This window comes from Macrotis lagotis, chromosome 1, assembly GCF_037893015.1.
Source record: "Macrotis lagotis isolate mMagLag1 chromosome 1, bilby.v1.9.chrom.fasta, whole genome shotgun sequence".
In the NCBI taxonomy this organism is placed as follows: Eukaryota; Metazoa; Chordata; class Mammalia; order Peramelemorphia; family Peramelidae; genus Macrotis; species Macrotis lagotis.
Genome location: NC_133658.1, coordinates 414,938,221 through 414,952,403, shown reverse-complemented (window position 1 = coordinate 414,952,403; position 14,183 = coordinate 414,938,221). Strand labels below are relative to the sequence as shown.

At 39.2% G+C, this 14,183-nt stretch overlaps 1 protein-coding gene across 8 annotated transcripts in view; it reads right to left on the bottom strand.

Moving 5' to 3' along the window:
- Positions 1-13,975, bottom strand: part of FAM13B (family with sequence similarity 13 member B) — a 103,984-nt gene extending 90,009 nt beyond the window's left edge. For 2 of the 8 annotated variants that reach the window (XM_074212981.1, XM_074212986.1), the window contains exon 1: positions 12,802-13,153. The gene's annotated coding sequence lies outside the window, so the exon portion shown is untranslated. Of the gene's footprint in view, positions 1-5,759; positions 9,186-12,801; positions 13,154-13,880 lie in introns of those variants that run through there. The other 6 variants (XM_074212982.1, XM_074212988.1, XM_074212984.1 and 3 more) reach the window with 6 other exon arrangements.
- Positions 13,976-14,183: the final 208 nt, after the last annotated feature.

Here is a 14,183-nt window from a genome sequence, read left to right as displayed (position 1 = left end):
ACATAGACAACAGGTTTAGAAAACATCTCAGCAATAACTACTCTTTTTCCTAATTTATATTCATTTTGAGGGGGGGTGGAATGGAGGGAGAGGGGTTAATGTTCACTGCCAACCATTGTCTAGCTTCTTTTCCAATATTTTTCTCAGTCAATTTCAGGCTCCACCTTTGCTCTGAATTCACTGAATATCAAGTTGCACATTACTCAATTAGTTTACACCAAGTTCTTCATAGAATTTCTTCCTATCCAGGTTTTGCATGTTGACAACCATAAACTGCAATCACCTTTGTCAAGCATCTACTTAAACGCAAGGCATTTTGTCATATGCTAGGTATTCAAGCACAAAAAAAAGTCTCTGGGCTCAAGGAATTTACATTCCACTGAGTCGTATTCTTTTTGCTTGTCTTCATCATAAGCACTATAAAGAAAAAAAGCCCATGATGTATCATGTTGCCTTTAGAGGCATCTTTACAAACTGCTTTGTTTTCTGAGAAACTATCTTTTCATTTAGCTGCAATGTCCTTTTACCTTTTGGTTTCATTAAAAGGAAGGAGGACATGTAATAAAAGATTTACAGTCAGAAGGTATCTTGGTTGAAACTCTTATTTTATAGATGAGTTAACAGATTCAAAAAGGTTAAATAACTAGTCCTAGCAAGGAGCCAACTAGTACCAATTCTCATTGACTTTTAGATTTTCAGCATTAAGCATTTAAAACTCTAAAGGGTAAAACTACAAATCAGGATTTGATATACTGTGTTATCTAGATTTAAGAAAGTTATGGATAAAATGTTAATAATACAATTTAAACATTAAAAGTCTTAGCAAAGTAGCCTCTATCATAGCAGACAGAATTCTAAGGTTGTCTATCCAATTGCACATGTCTGTTCAAATGATATTCTCTATCCACCTGCTTTTTTCCTATCTGATTAAACCAAAGTCTCTCTTAAGGGCACATCTCATACATAAAGTTCTCAAAATTCTGGAATTTCATGCTAGCATCATGTTCAGTAATAATAGCAGCACATGGAATAATGGAGTGACTATGAAACTTTGAGTCAAAAAGACATAAGTTCAACTATCTCCCCTGATACTGAACTAGTTATGTAACTATTGTGAGCTCAAGCAACAGTAAGTTTTAAATTATATATTGAGTATATTCTGAACTAATACTGATATGATATACAATTACAATTATAAAACAATATAAAAAAGATATAGAACTCTATTATTAGTTAAAAACAATTTATTATAAATTTTAATCAAACTTTTCTACCATATTAGAGAAGCTTTGTAGCTTACAGCTCTTAACCTAGTTTTTCCCACAGCTTATGCTCTGCTCAATAAATTATACTAAACAAAAGGCATTTTGTTCACTCTCACTATGGTTGGTTTAAGGGAATATAGTTAAGAATATCTTCTTTCTCAGGGAATCAAATATGAATTGATTAAATGGCATCACAATTTCAGGGTAATCATTCACACTACAAAAGAACATTTCATTATATGAGGGAATCATTATTAGGGCATTTTTACATAGAATGTTCTGTCCCCCCTCCTGGACATTCAATCAACATTTTAAGAACACATTTATTATCTAAAATAAAATATTTGTACAATGCCCAAAAGAAAGTATTTGGGTATTGTCCTGCCCCACCTCAAATTACTGAAGTCAATAAAAATTAAATTTTAAAGAATGAATCATAGGACTTGTAAATAGTTGACCAAATGAAAGATTCAAAATACAATTTAGCTCTGGATATAAATGGTCTACTACTCAGCAATGTCTAGAATATGTTGTTGATTATCTGAATCCTTTGCTTGTGTCCTACCATTTGTCAAGCTTAGCCATTTGCCTTCTCCCCCCTAATGAAATACTACTCTACTAGGTGGCACAGTGGATACAGCATGGAGTCAGAAGACCTGAGTTCAAATCAACCTAAGAAATTTACTGGTGTGTGAACCTGAGCTGAGCAATCAATTAACCTGTCTCATTTTCCTCAACAAGTAAAATGGGAATAATAATAGCACTACCTCAAAAGGATGTTGGGAGAATCAAATAAAAATATTGTAAAATGAGTGTCTGGTACAGACATTTCATAAATGCTTGTTTCCTTTCTATTAAATCATTATGGAGAATGACACATAGTAAATCTCTGTTCCTTCAGGGTCTTACCCCTCTCACTCAAGCCTTCTCATTTCTCAGTCTGATTCCTTGTCCACTTGTCTGTTCCTTCCCCTTCACATATGGAAAACATGCCTGGATTTCCCCTTTCCCAAAAACCTATACTTAACTATACCATACTCCTTAAGCTCCTATCCTATATCTTCCTTTTCACAACAGAACTTCCAATAAAGAGATTGGTTGTCTCTATTTCTCCCCTTCCCCACTCACATTTCAACAATCTGGCTTCCAATCCTACACTCTGCTGAGGTTACTAAAAAATTTTTTTTAGGTTTTTTCAAGACAATGGGGCTAAGTGCCCAAGGCCACACAGCTAGGTAATTATTGAGTGTCGGAGGTCAGATTTGAACTCAGGTACTCCTGACTCCAGGGCCAGTGCTCTATCCACTGTGCCACCTAGCCGCCCTGTAAATCTAACTCGACTTTTCTCAGTTCTCACTCTTAACTTTAACTTCTGAAAAAAGTCAACCAATTCTCTTCATGGCTACTCTTATGGAAAATGACACTGTTTCATCCTCCTACTTATCTAACTTTGCTAGAAACTCTTTTCTCTAGATACAGTCATTTGTTGAACCACCACAAGTGAGTTTAATTTTCACCTCTCTACAATTGACTTCCCAATCTGTCCTTCATTCCAGGTTCACATTATCAGAACTCAGAAAAGACACTGGGTCAGAATATGAGAAATCATCAGAACGGCAATGATTAAACTCATGGGAACGGATAAGGTAACCAAATGAGAGAACAAAGAAGTAGAGAAAGAGAGCAGGAAACAGAAAACAGAACAGAAAAGATTCAGAAAAAATGTTGGCCTCTATTTTCTCAATATCAAAGGAGACACAATTATCAGTGAAAGTATGGTGGCAAGGAAAAGTAATAAGGGAGACTTGAGGAAAAAAAGGTCTGGAATGATGTCTGGGAGCGGCTAGGTGGCGAAGTGGATAGAGCACTGGCCCTGGAGTCAGGAGTACCTGAGTTCAAATCCGGCCTGGGGCACTCAATAATTACCTAGCTGTGTGGCCTTGGGCAAGCCAGTTAACCCCATTGCCTTGCAAAAATAAAATAAATCGTTGGAATGATGTCTGTAGTTAGTAGGATATCAAAGAGATACAAGGGCCTACTCTACTACAATGAAAACCTGGTTAAAAGTAGATAATGCAAATTTGTAGTAGACTAAGTCAATTCAGTTCAGCAAGGCTTCCCCAACTTCATTCACAGAATGTGAATAGGAGAAGTGAGAGAAATTCAAAGCTAAAGTTTAGCAAAACATGAGTAATGATACAATAAGGAGGAAAAGGATTCAAGAATAGGATACTATAAAGTTGAATTGGTTAATTTGAGTCAAGATTGAAAGGAAAGAGAAGACAAGGAGAAAGGAACTAAAGGAACCCAGCTCACCTGACAACCAGTCAAGCAAAGATTTAAAGAACACCAGATGAAGCAGTGATCCCAGCTCTGCCTTGTCGAGTCAAAGCATAATAATCTATTTGGGGGGGTGGGGGGAGGGAGAGCGCTGAATCAAAAAATAATCCTTTTTTATGATTCATCCCCCGCCCCAATAGATTACCATGGAGGGAGACAGAGGAGTGTGAGAGTGTGTGTGTGTGTATGTGTGTGTGTGTGTGTATGCCTCACAGCTTTCCCTCTATCAAGAGATCTCATAGAATCATACAATCATAGTAGGAGATAGTGCCAGAAAATTACCCACATGCCAGACAAGGCCTGAAGTCAATATTCCTGTAGAAGTCAAAGCTGGGCTAAGGGCACTGTCCCACCTACACCCAATGTCTAAAACCAGGAAGAGCTCAGACAACCCATCTGCATGTTATGAAGTCCTCCAAAAGGCTTAAAGCCAGTACTAACGGTACAGCAAGAGACAAGGTTAGCATAAAGCAATAGCAAAGTTCAATTACTGGGAAAACAGGCCCTCCATTAAAACCTAAGCAAACACCAGTATCCAGTGGCTTTTTAGGGATAAAGCATGGGTCAGACTCTACTCCTAGGTGGGGATTGCTTCAGTAAAAGAAGAATAGAGGATGGTGCGGAGGTCAACTACCACCCACAGTAGGCCTAAATTAAGGTCACAGAAGCAAAAACAAGGTAATTTTGGAAGAAGACCTGGTATGGTCCTGGCCACCTCATCCACAACTGTAGCAGTATCACCATCCAGATTACAAAGATAGGACCAAACCCATCCCAAATACAACAGTGACAAACACCTCTGGATAAGTATGTCTCCTTTAAATGTTGCTAATATTTATGATCTGACAGCCATCAAACAAGTTTCTTTGTTATTATATCTTTCAAGAAATCCTGAGTTTGTTTAATAAGGATGAGAAACACTTTATTGGAAATAAACCTTTAAGGCAGCCCTTTGATAAGATGTTTTCTACAAACAGTTAAGATCTTATGTTCTCGACATCTTTCAATTGTATGCTGATAAAAACGTATATGGCCTACTTTTGAAATCTTTACCTAAGGGAGTTGGTAAATTGTTTTGGAAATAGTTGAGCCTGGTCTTGGTAGAGCTGGTCAAAACTAAGATGTAAATAATCTTTAGGTGCATTTTTAAGAACAATGTCAAAGTCCTCAACAACACTATTTCCCAAGTATTGATATTCACACTCTATTCCAAAAGAACAATGAGTAAATGTATATCATTCTATTCTCTGATGCATTTCATAACCCTAAAATGTATGAATCATGCAGAGCATTTTATAAAACTAAGATAGCCAAGTTAATCCAAAATATGGCATTATGCATTTTCATTTCAACAAAACATAACAGATGACTATTAAAAATTTATTTTACAGACGCCTCATTTCATAAGACACATTTGGACTTCCCTATTTTCAGATAATCTATTTGCAAACATCTTTCCTAGTTGTGCAATTTTACAACAGCCATTACATCCTTTTAGAATTTGTTACCTCCCCATATTCTAATTTCTTTGCATCTAGTCAAAAACAATCTATTAAAAAACATTTACAGTATTAAGTTCTTACTCCTCACTTAAAGCCAATTCACTTGGAAATCATGGTATCACGTTCCGGATGTCATGGTCTTCTCTGACAACAAAGGATAAACAACAATATAACCAAACACTCTGAAGTGTTGGAGATACAAATATAAAAGTGAAGATACCAGTCTTAAGGAAATTATCTTCTAAGTGATGGGGACTGTGAGGGGGGAGACAGACAGGAGAATGGAGGGATATTTTACTTTGAAAAGTTAGAGAGACAGTGAATGGAACCACCCTTTTACAATAACAGTGGCAGAACTGATTTGATTATGACTCCAGAACTGGAAAGTAGGAGGAATGTGCACATTATTACAATAAAAAAAGTTAAGTCCTGGCTGAAATGAGGACTGAAAGTAGTAAACATATGGAAGTAACCATTAATCAGGACGGGGGCCCAACGTAGGAGCTCCAAAATGAAAACATTTTAGTCCTCTAGGACATAGTTCCTGGGTATAATTTCTGGTCCTAGTGGCATAATAGCTGTGAAGAAATTGCTGGAGAGCCATGGGGACAATTCAGCCCCAGGGCATGTGTTCCAAAGCTGAATGCATTACCTGCATGATTTCTGGTGGGCTAGTCCAAAGGATGTTGGTCCAAGTGGGGAGAGGGGAGACAGCATCAGGGCAAATGGCAAGATATCGCAGGTAAATAGCTGGATATAAAATATAAAATTATACATTTGATCTTCTTCCATACTTATTAATAATAAAACCAAGCCATAAGCTCATAATGCTCTTTTCATATGGTTGAAAAGAAATTGCTGGAGAGCCATGGAGACAATTAGCTAAAAAATCAGAAAGATGTAAAGTAACTAGTTATCACTGGCTTCTCCATATGTATGTAGAAAAAAACTGTAGTTACCAAAATGCCTCATCAGCCATAATGGCTACATCGCTAGTTCACAATCAACCAAGTCAAAATTCAATATAAAGAAATTAACTTAATTTGGAAGTAAGGAATTGGTAGTTCCTCCTGGAAACCACATCTCAGTTTAATTCAAAATCACATTTTTTGGTAGCCCATAAAATTTCTTTTATAGACAAACTGCTGAGATTTTTAAATTATCCCCAACGAACTATATAGTATTAGATTTAGTCAAAAATTCAAGAGCTTTTGCAGTCTAGTCATCTCTGTTAACTAGTTCTCTTAGTTTTCTGTGACCCTAAAGATCTGTTAATGATTGCTGAGTTTTAGTCATTCAACTAGTTCCAAATTCATCTAAATATAACATAGACTATATCTCTTACACAGAAAGCATGAGATATTTTATAAAATATTTTACTAAAAACTAGGTAAACTGTATCTATGGATATGCCTTTTCTATAAATTTAATTAATAACTGTCAAAAAAAGGAAATAGATTAGTCTGGCATGGTCTGTTCTTGATGACACAAATGTTGTTTATAATCAATTCCTTCCTTTTCTAGATATTCACTAACCATCACTTTAATAATGTACTTTAGAATTTTCCTAGACATCTAAGTCAAGTTCTAGTTTACCGATTTGATATGATTCTCTTCTTTTAAGAAAAAATTAAAGATTTACTTTCCAGGCCTGCCTCTCCCATCCTCCACAATCTTTTTGACAAAAGATCCATAATCACATCTCTTGGTATCTAAGGATATAATTTACTTGAACCAGATAGCTTGCATTTAAAAGCAACTTAGCACTATGATACTGTCATTTCTATGGCTAATTTTTAGGTCCTCCACCTAAACAAATAAAAGCAAAGTAAGAATTTCACAGCTCTTTGTTTTCCAATGATAATCATACCATGCACCCCTAGCAAAGGTTCTGTTCTTTTTTTTGATCCTCTTGCCCCTATACAACAAACATCCTTGGCTTTCCTCAACCACCTCACCTCATTTAAAAAAATCTTTTGAACTTTGTAACACCTGGCAGTATTCTTAAAATAAAGTGACATGCTTTGGTATTAACTTTTCATTTCTTGCTCTTGCTCTGGATTGCAACTTCTATTTTTCTTAAAACTTGAGTTTATGTGCATAATTTAATATATATATGTGTGTGTATATATATATATATATATATCACTGTCCTCAGACAACTCCCATATTTCTTTATCACAAATACTTCTTCAGAATTTCATTTTTAAGATTTTCACATCTCGGGGGTGGGGGGGGAGTAAGATTGGGAGAAAAATTGTAAAACTCAAAACCCAAATAAAATCTTTAAAAATTAAAAAAGAAAAAAAAGATTTTCACATCTCTTCAGGGTTGACTTTCCCTACACAATTTTAGTCTTTAGGATCCTATTTAGCCTCTTTCTTTGTACCCTTTGAATGTTCTTCCTGCAGCAGTTCTATGGTTTTTAGATTCTGACCTAAGACTTTGAAATCTTTGATAAAATTATCAGGAAGAGCCCATAAAACAAAATGGCTCATACAAAAAAAAAAAAATCAGATCCATACTTTTATAAATCTCAATCAGAAACACAGGAACCAAGGTTTAATTTTCAAAGAATATCATTTAGTAGGTTATCCCTTTTTTTTATTCTATAGTAAAACTCCTATAATTTGACAAGGTAGCATCCATCAACAGATGATAAACTGAAGGGAATTGGCAAAAAAAAATGCCTTCTTCCCATTTAGATATGCTAAAAACAGATTTTCTGACTAGACAATTCATTTCACAATGACAATCTTCTTTGTATTTCTCATACTCCCATAATCTTTAAGGGTTATATACTAAGCATTTTGTAAACCTTAAATTACTACATAAATGCTGTTATCATTGTTGTTATTATATTTGGGCATTGAAGGATGCCTATATCTAAGACTATACATATGAACTATGCCCATTTCCTTTTAGACAATTTATCAGCTAACACATTTTGTCAACTTACTACTCCTCTAGTCACACAAACAAGCAGTCATGCAGTTGCTACAGGACCTTTAGATACGTGGGATTTCTCAGTACTTGGAAAGTCAGGACTTAAGAGATTTGTTCTAACACAAAGTAAACAAATTGTGATTTTTCTTTTATCAATGTACTCAATTATAGAATAAGAACATTTTTCATTACATCAGCAGAAGCATAATTTTGTTTAAAATTTCCTAATCAAAATTTATTCATAAAAGGCTTACCTACTTAATGAGCCTATGATTTAAGCAACATGGTTCCAAATGGAATTCACTTCCCACAGACTTAAATATGGGATCAGCATTGTTTTAACACATTTATTCTCCAGTAACTTCTTAAAACATTAAGGAAGTCAAAATGGGGTTCTGGTCTATGAGGTCTCATTTAATATCAGCAAAGTGTTACCTCTTTTTCTTTAAAGAAACCCAGTATTTTAAAAGCTGAAGCACAAATTTAAGTTACCATTACCGGTTCTGAAAAGTAAAATTTAGTTTCCTTAGACATTTACTGGACTATGCAGAGGATAAAAAAAAAAATTGGTACATATATATATATATATGCCAATGTGTATATATAATATATATATATGCCAATGAACTCAAAATCAGCATAACTAAAAGTGCTCAACACTAGAATTCCCCTGCATTATTTTTTTCCCAAATGTTAATAGCATTGGTTGTTAGCCCACAACAACCTAACCATATTAGTCTGAAATCCTCCCTGGGAAAAGTAACATCCTAACCGACTCTAAATCTATCCTGCCCACATTAGGACTCCTTTTCGTTTCCAGATGTTCAATACACCGTGTTCAGTAATTGAGAAAGAGAAGGTAGCAACACTGAATGAGTAAGTAACTTTCACTTTTAAAATTCAATGAACAGTTTCATTTCTTATATTTTGATGCTTATGTAGGGCCAAACTGGCAGCAGTATCAAACTGACTTAAAAAGACATAAAAAATGTTAAAGGTGATAAAATGGATTCTACAATGTGGTAAAGCAACAATATTACATCTCTATATAAGGGGCTCTGATGGTATTAATGATATAAAAATGAAAAATGATTATTGCAGTCTTTAATGAACATTAATATTAAGCTAGTAGAAGATGCATTAAATATAATACAAGATAAAAATGCAATAAGGACGAAGAAAGATCTGGATAAAGAAAACAAGGAAAATTCTAGATACAGTACTTTCAGCAAAGGAAACATGAAGGAGAAGCAGCATCTAAATTGAGTCTTGGAAAAAAAAAAGAGAAGACTTAGGCAGAAATGTAAAAATGCATAGGGGATGGGAATAGTTATCTACTGTGATCAGGAAACGGTAAGTAGTACAATTTGGGTAGAATATAATAATTCAAGAAAAGAAATATAATGAAATAAAGTCAAGAAAATGGGTTGAGAGCAATGTGGTGTAGTAGAAAAAAAGCTAGCCTCAGAGTGGAAAAATTGTGTCTGAGTGTGAGAGTGTGTGAGTGTGTGTGTGGGGGGAGAGGGGGGGGGGGGGGGGAGAGAGAGAGAGAGAGAGAGAGAGAGAGAGAGAGAGAGAGAGAGAGTGTAATGGCATAACCTCTCAGGGTCTCAAAACTCTCAATACTATACATTACACATGAAATGCTCATCTAGAATTCCTTACACCTATGAAACCATAATGCTGATTAATAAAAGGTGTTGAAGCCCAATTTTCAAGGACCTGAAACAACAGCCTTGAGCAGTTTGTTTTACCCTGTAAGAGCAAATGAATGCCCTCAAATAAAGAGATTATTTCCCCCTACACATTATCTGGCAACTGGGCAAAGGGAGGATTCTTTCAATGGCAGTAAAGAGAGTAAAGGAGATCAAGTAGGAGAAGTTAACGGTTCATACAAAAAGTAACAAGAATGTGAATTAGTGTGGTGGAAGTTGAATTGTTAAGTATGGGCCAAAATAGTCTGAAAGTAGAAACCATAGGGTATAAAAGAGTGACAGAGAAAAAAAGAAGCAAAGATAAGGGTCAAACATCTCTCAGGGAAGAAGTAGCATATACTATATACTATTGATGCAAAATGGTATAATATTATCGTATATAAGCAATGTTGTGTTTAATGTTACTTAAAATATATTTCTTTGTTAGGGGGCAGGGGGTTCTATGAGGTGTTGGGGAATTATATCCATGTAAAGAAAATATCAATAAAACTTTATTTTAAAGGTTTTGAGATTGGATTAAACTTATGTTCCTTTCCTATTCCTTAGAGGAAAAAAACAGCAAATTTACACTACTCTACCTGAAAGATAGTTGAAGATCAAATGCTAGGAAGCATATTAAAGGACACACAGTGAAAAGTACAGGAAAAGTACAACTTGGAAATAAGTCAAGAGACTAAAATTTGAAATCTTCACTTTGAAGATCCTAAAAATCAAAAAAATTAGTAAATTAGATAATTATTAATAAGTTATTTCTTAAATGTTCTATGTGAAATAACATGAACTTTTAGAATCCAGAAAGCTCCCAAATTAAGAGAACCTTCACCTTTTACCTCTTTATAAAAGAGGCCTATCCTAGGTTTCTGTCATGTATACTGATATAACTTGTATATTCTGATCCCATATATATATAAAATAATATCTCATTTTATCCCCACAACCACCCTGGGATGTAGGTTTTATCCCCATTTTATAAATGAGGAAACAGAGGCACACAAAAACTATGTGATTTGCCCAGTGTTGCTCAGCAACTAAGTTTGTTGAGACCAAATTTGAATTTAGGTCTTCTTGACTCCAGATTCTATCCACTGTGGCCCCTATCAAAGTTGTTTGCCTTGGATTCTTTAATCTGAAGAAGGCTAATACAAAAGACTTATTAAAATGCAGTAAAATTAAACTTTACTACAATCACATCAAATCATATTTTCTATCACTGTCTTTTATCCCATCCCTTAGCAAAATCAGTAAGTTCTTTTCAAATGAGAAGAACCCCAGGCTCAATTACACTATCCTTTATACCCCTCTTCAAATTAACTACTCCTAAAAATAGACAAACCTAAAACAATATGCTTCAGGACTACACATGGAAAGCTAGGACTCCAGGTTTTAATTTTCAATTGTCACCCAGGATGTACAATAAAAAGATTCTCTTTGCCTTATTTTATTCACCAGAAAAAAAATGTATTAATTTTCTTCTCAGCAAAGACATTTTATGAATGTGTAAGATTCAGATAAAAGGTTAAAAAAAAGTGGAATTATTTCTTAAGAGTATAATTACCTCCAGAAATTTGCAATGCAAGAATATTCTTTAAATGTTAATTATCATTCTCTGGGTAGAGATAGCCATACCTCACTCTGAGATTACTTATGTAACATGTACGTACATACACATACATAATAGAAGTAGTCATTTTTATTAATGCAAGTTCACAATAGGCATTAAGACAACAGTAAATCCATTTCAGCCATTTTCTGTTTTTAAAATATGTGAAATGGCCTTTTAAATAATTAACACTTAAAATTTTCATTCCAAGAAAAATTTCATGGAACAAGCACCTACCTTATTCCTAACTCCAAGAACTTAAATGATTTTACATAAATCTCTAAGATTATGAGAAATATTTTAAGATGGGAAAGTGGGAACATGGGTTGAGAGTTAAGTTCAGTTGAATTACTTCCCTTCTTTTGTAAATCTAAATGTGAAATCGGTATTTCAAATATACTGAGGCTCTTAACTACAAATGCCACAAGCAGTAATGCTTCTCTAGCCGACCATCTGTATTTCCTATAAGGCAGCTACTCCACCTTACTAGGTAGGCTTCCAAAGAACAGGGTCATTTGTCTTTGTATAGCATAAGGGAGTTGGGGGGCAATCACATATACCCATTCAAAAATGATTTTGATGAAATTCTGCCATAATAAGCCTATTTTGTAATGCAACTAGAAAATCTGGTGTTTTCCCCCCTAAATCAGGTTTGTAAATAAAATGGCGTTTGCTAATTTTCCTCAGAGAACCATCATGCCTCCTGACTTGTCCCTTCTACCTCCAAAGAATGGATTCCTGCCATCCTAACCCAAACATTCTATCAAGGTATTCTTTCCATTTATCTAACATTTCTATTTCAGGCTCTGTAGCAAGCCCATGTGCTTGACAGTCCCATTCAGGCGCCATTAAGTGGGAGATTTAAAGAAGTTTGGAACTAGCGATCCTTGGTGACATTAAGGGGGGGTACGATTTTTCAAGGAGGCTAAACGCTGTCTGGGCCCTCTTGGACCCCCCAAGTCACAAGAAACCGGGTCAGCAGGAGGCACCAGAGACCAGTCGCCACCCGGCCCACGAAGGAGGAAGTGAAAAGGAAGGAAGATGGGGCAGAAAACAACTGGAGGCGGCAGCCCAGCTGGGGGTCCACGGGCGAGCGTGGGCTCGCGGCCGCTTGGGGGGTGTTGCAAAGTGAGGGCGCCCCGGGCACAACGCCCCCCACCCCCCGGCAGCGCCAGTTCTCCTCGGCCTCCCCTGCCCCCCTCGAGGGGCGTCTTCCCCAAAACGCGGGCACCCCCACCTGTCAACCTCCTGCCTCATTCCCCTCCCCAGGCGGCCCACCGCACGGGCGGGCCCGGGGCCACGGCGCAGGGACGGGGGGTGGGAAAAGGGGGGAGAGGGAAGGACAAACGGAGCCAGACGTGAAGAGACGGGGGCGAAGGGGGGGCGGGGGCTCGCGCATGCGCAGGCCGGGGCAACCGCCCGTTCGCTCTTACCGTTGGAAGCGCGACTCCCCCTTCCCCGGCCGCTGCCGCTTCTCCAGGACCCGCCGCGGCAGTGGCCTCACCCTCGGCGCCGCTCCGCACGGCGGCAGCGGTCGGGGGGCCAAGGCTCCGGCTCAGCGGCGGCCGAGTCTCAAGTCTTCTCCCGGGGCGGTCGCAGGCGGCCGAGTGTCCGAGGCGGCGGCGGCGGAGGCGGCGGCGGCGGCGGCGGCGGCGGCGGCCCGGGCGGGTGCGAGCCCCTTCGCGGAGTCACCCCCGGGGGAGGGGGGGAGAGAGGAGGAAAAGCGGCGCCGAGAGCCGGGGGAGGGGAAGGAAGGGCAATGGCTAGCGCGGCGCAGGCAGCGGCTGAGGCGCGGACCCTCCCTAACGGCGAGGGGAGGGAAGGAGGAGGGGCGGGGGCCGGGCCGGACGTGACGTCGGGGGGCGTGGCCGCGGGGCGCGAGATCACAAGGGCCGACCCTCCGGAGGGGCCGGACGGAGCCAGAGCCCCGGATGGCTTCCTCGAAAACAGCCCCGCGAGGCGGCCGGCGCGCGGCTTCTAAGTGCCAGCTTTCATACCGGAGACCCAGAGAAAAAGCAAGGGCGCGCCCCGGAGAAAACTGGCCCCACGCGGCGCATCCAGCCTTCAAAGGCGGGGAGCGCCAGATGCGGAGCCCCCCCACTCGGGGGGCCCAGGGTCTCTCGGCGCAGCAACTAGGAATCCAAGTCTCCCCACACCCAGGCCGCCGCCTTCCCACGGCGCGTGGGGCCAGACACGTACCCACACCTGCGGGCTTCTGGAAAGTTAAAAAAAAGAGGGAGAGGATGCGGGAAGCGGAGCGGCTGTGGAGTGAGAAAGAAGGCAAAAGGGGCCCTTTGTGACCGGGAGGAAGCCGAAGGCGTGAGGGAAGGGAAAGTGGAGTAGTCCCTTCTAAGAAGGGGGCATACCCCAGGACCCCGTGTAGTCAACTCTTGACAGGGAACGAGAGCACTAGTTAAAAACTGCCAGCCAGGTAACTGAGAGTTAAGTGATGCCACGGTGAGAATTAGGTCAGAATCGGGACAGCCCTCCTCCAGGCGCGCTATTTATTCACCTTACACACTGACAGCTCCATAGAAAACGTCTGAATGAGCTGGAGAAGATGACAGTCAATGAGCCCGCCCGGCTTCGGGGCTGCCTTCCAGCGCAGAGGCTCAAAGGGGCGGCGCCCGATGTAACCTATCAGTGGCTCGCCTAGCAACACCCAGACCAATCCGGAGTCCTCCAGCGCCACGTCACTCGGGCTTCCTCCAAGATTCATTGTATCGCATTGTCAATCACTTGAGGGTTCCTACTTCCCAGCCTTGTAGAAATGGGAGGAAGGGCACCGGGGTCTGTTCGAATAGAAGAGCCAGTG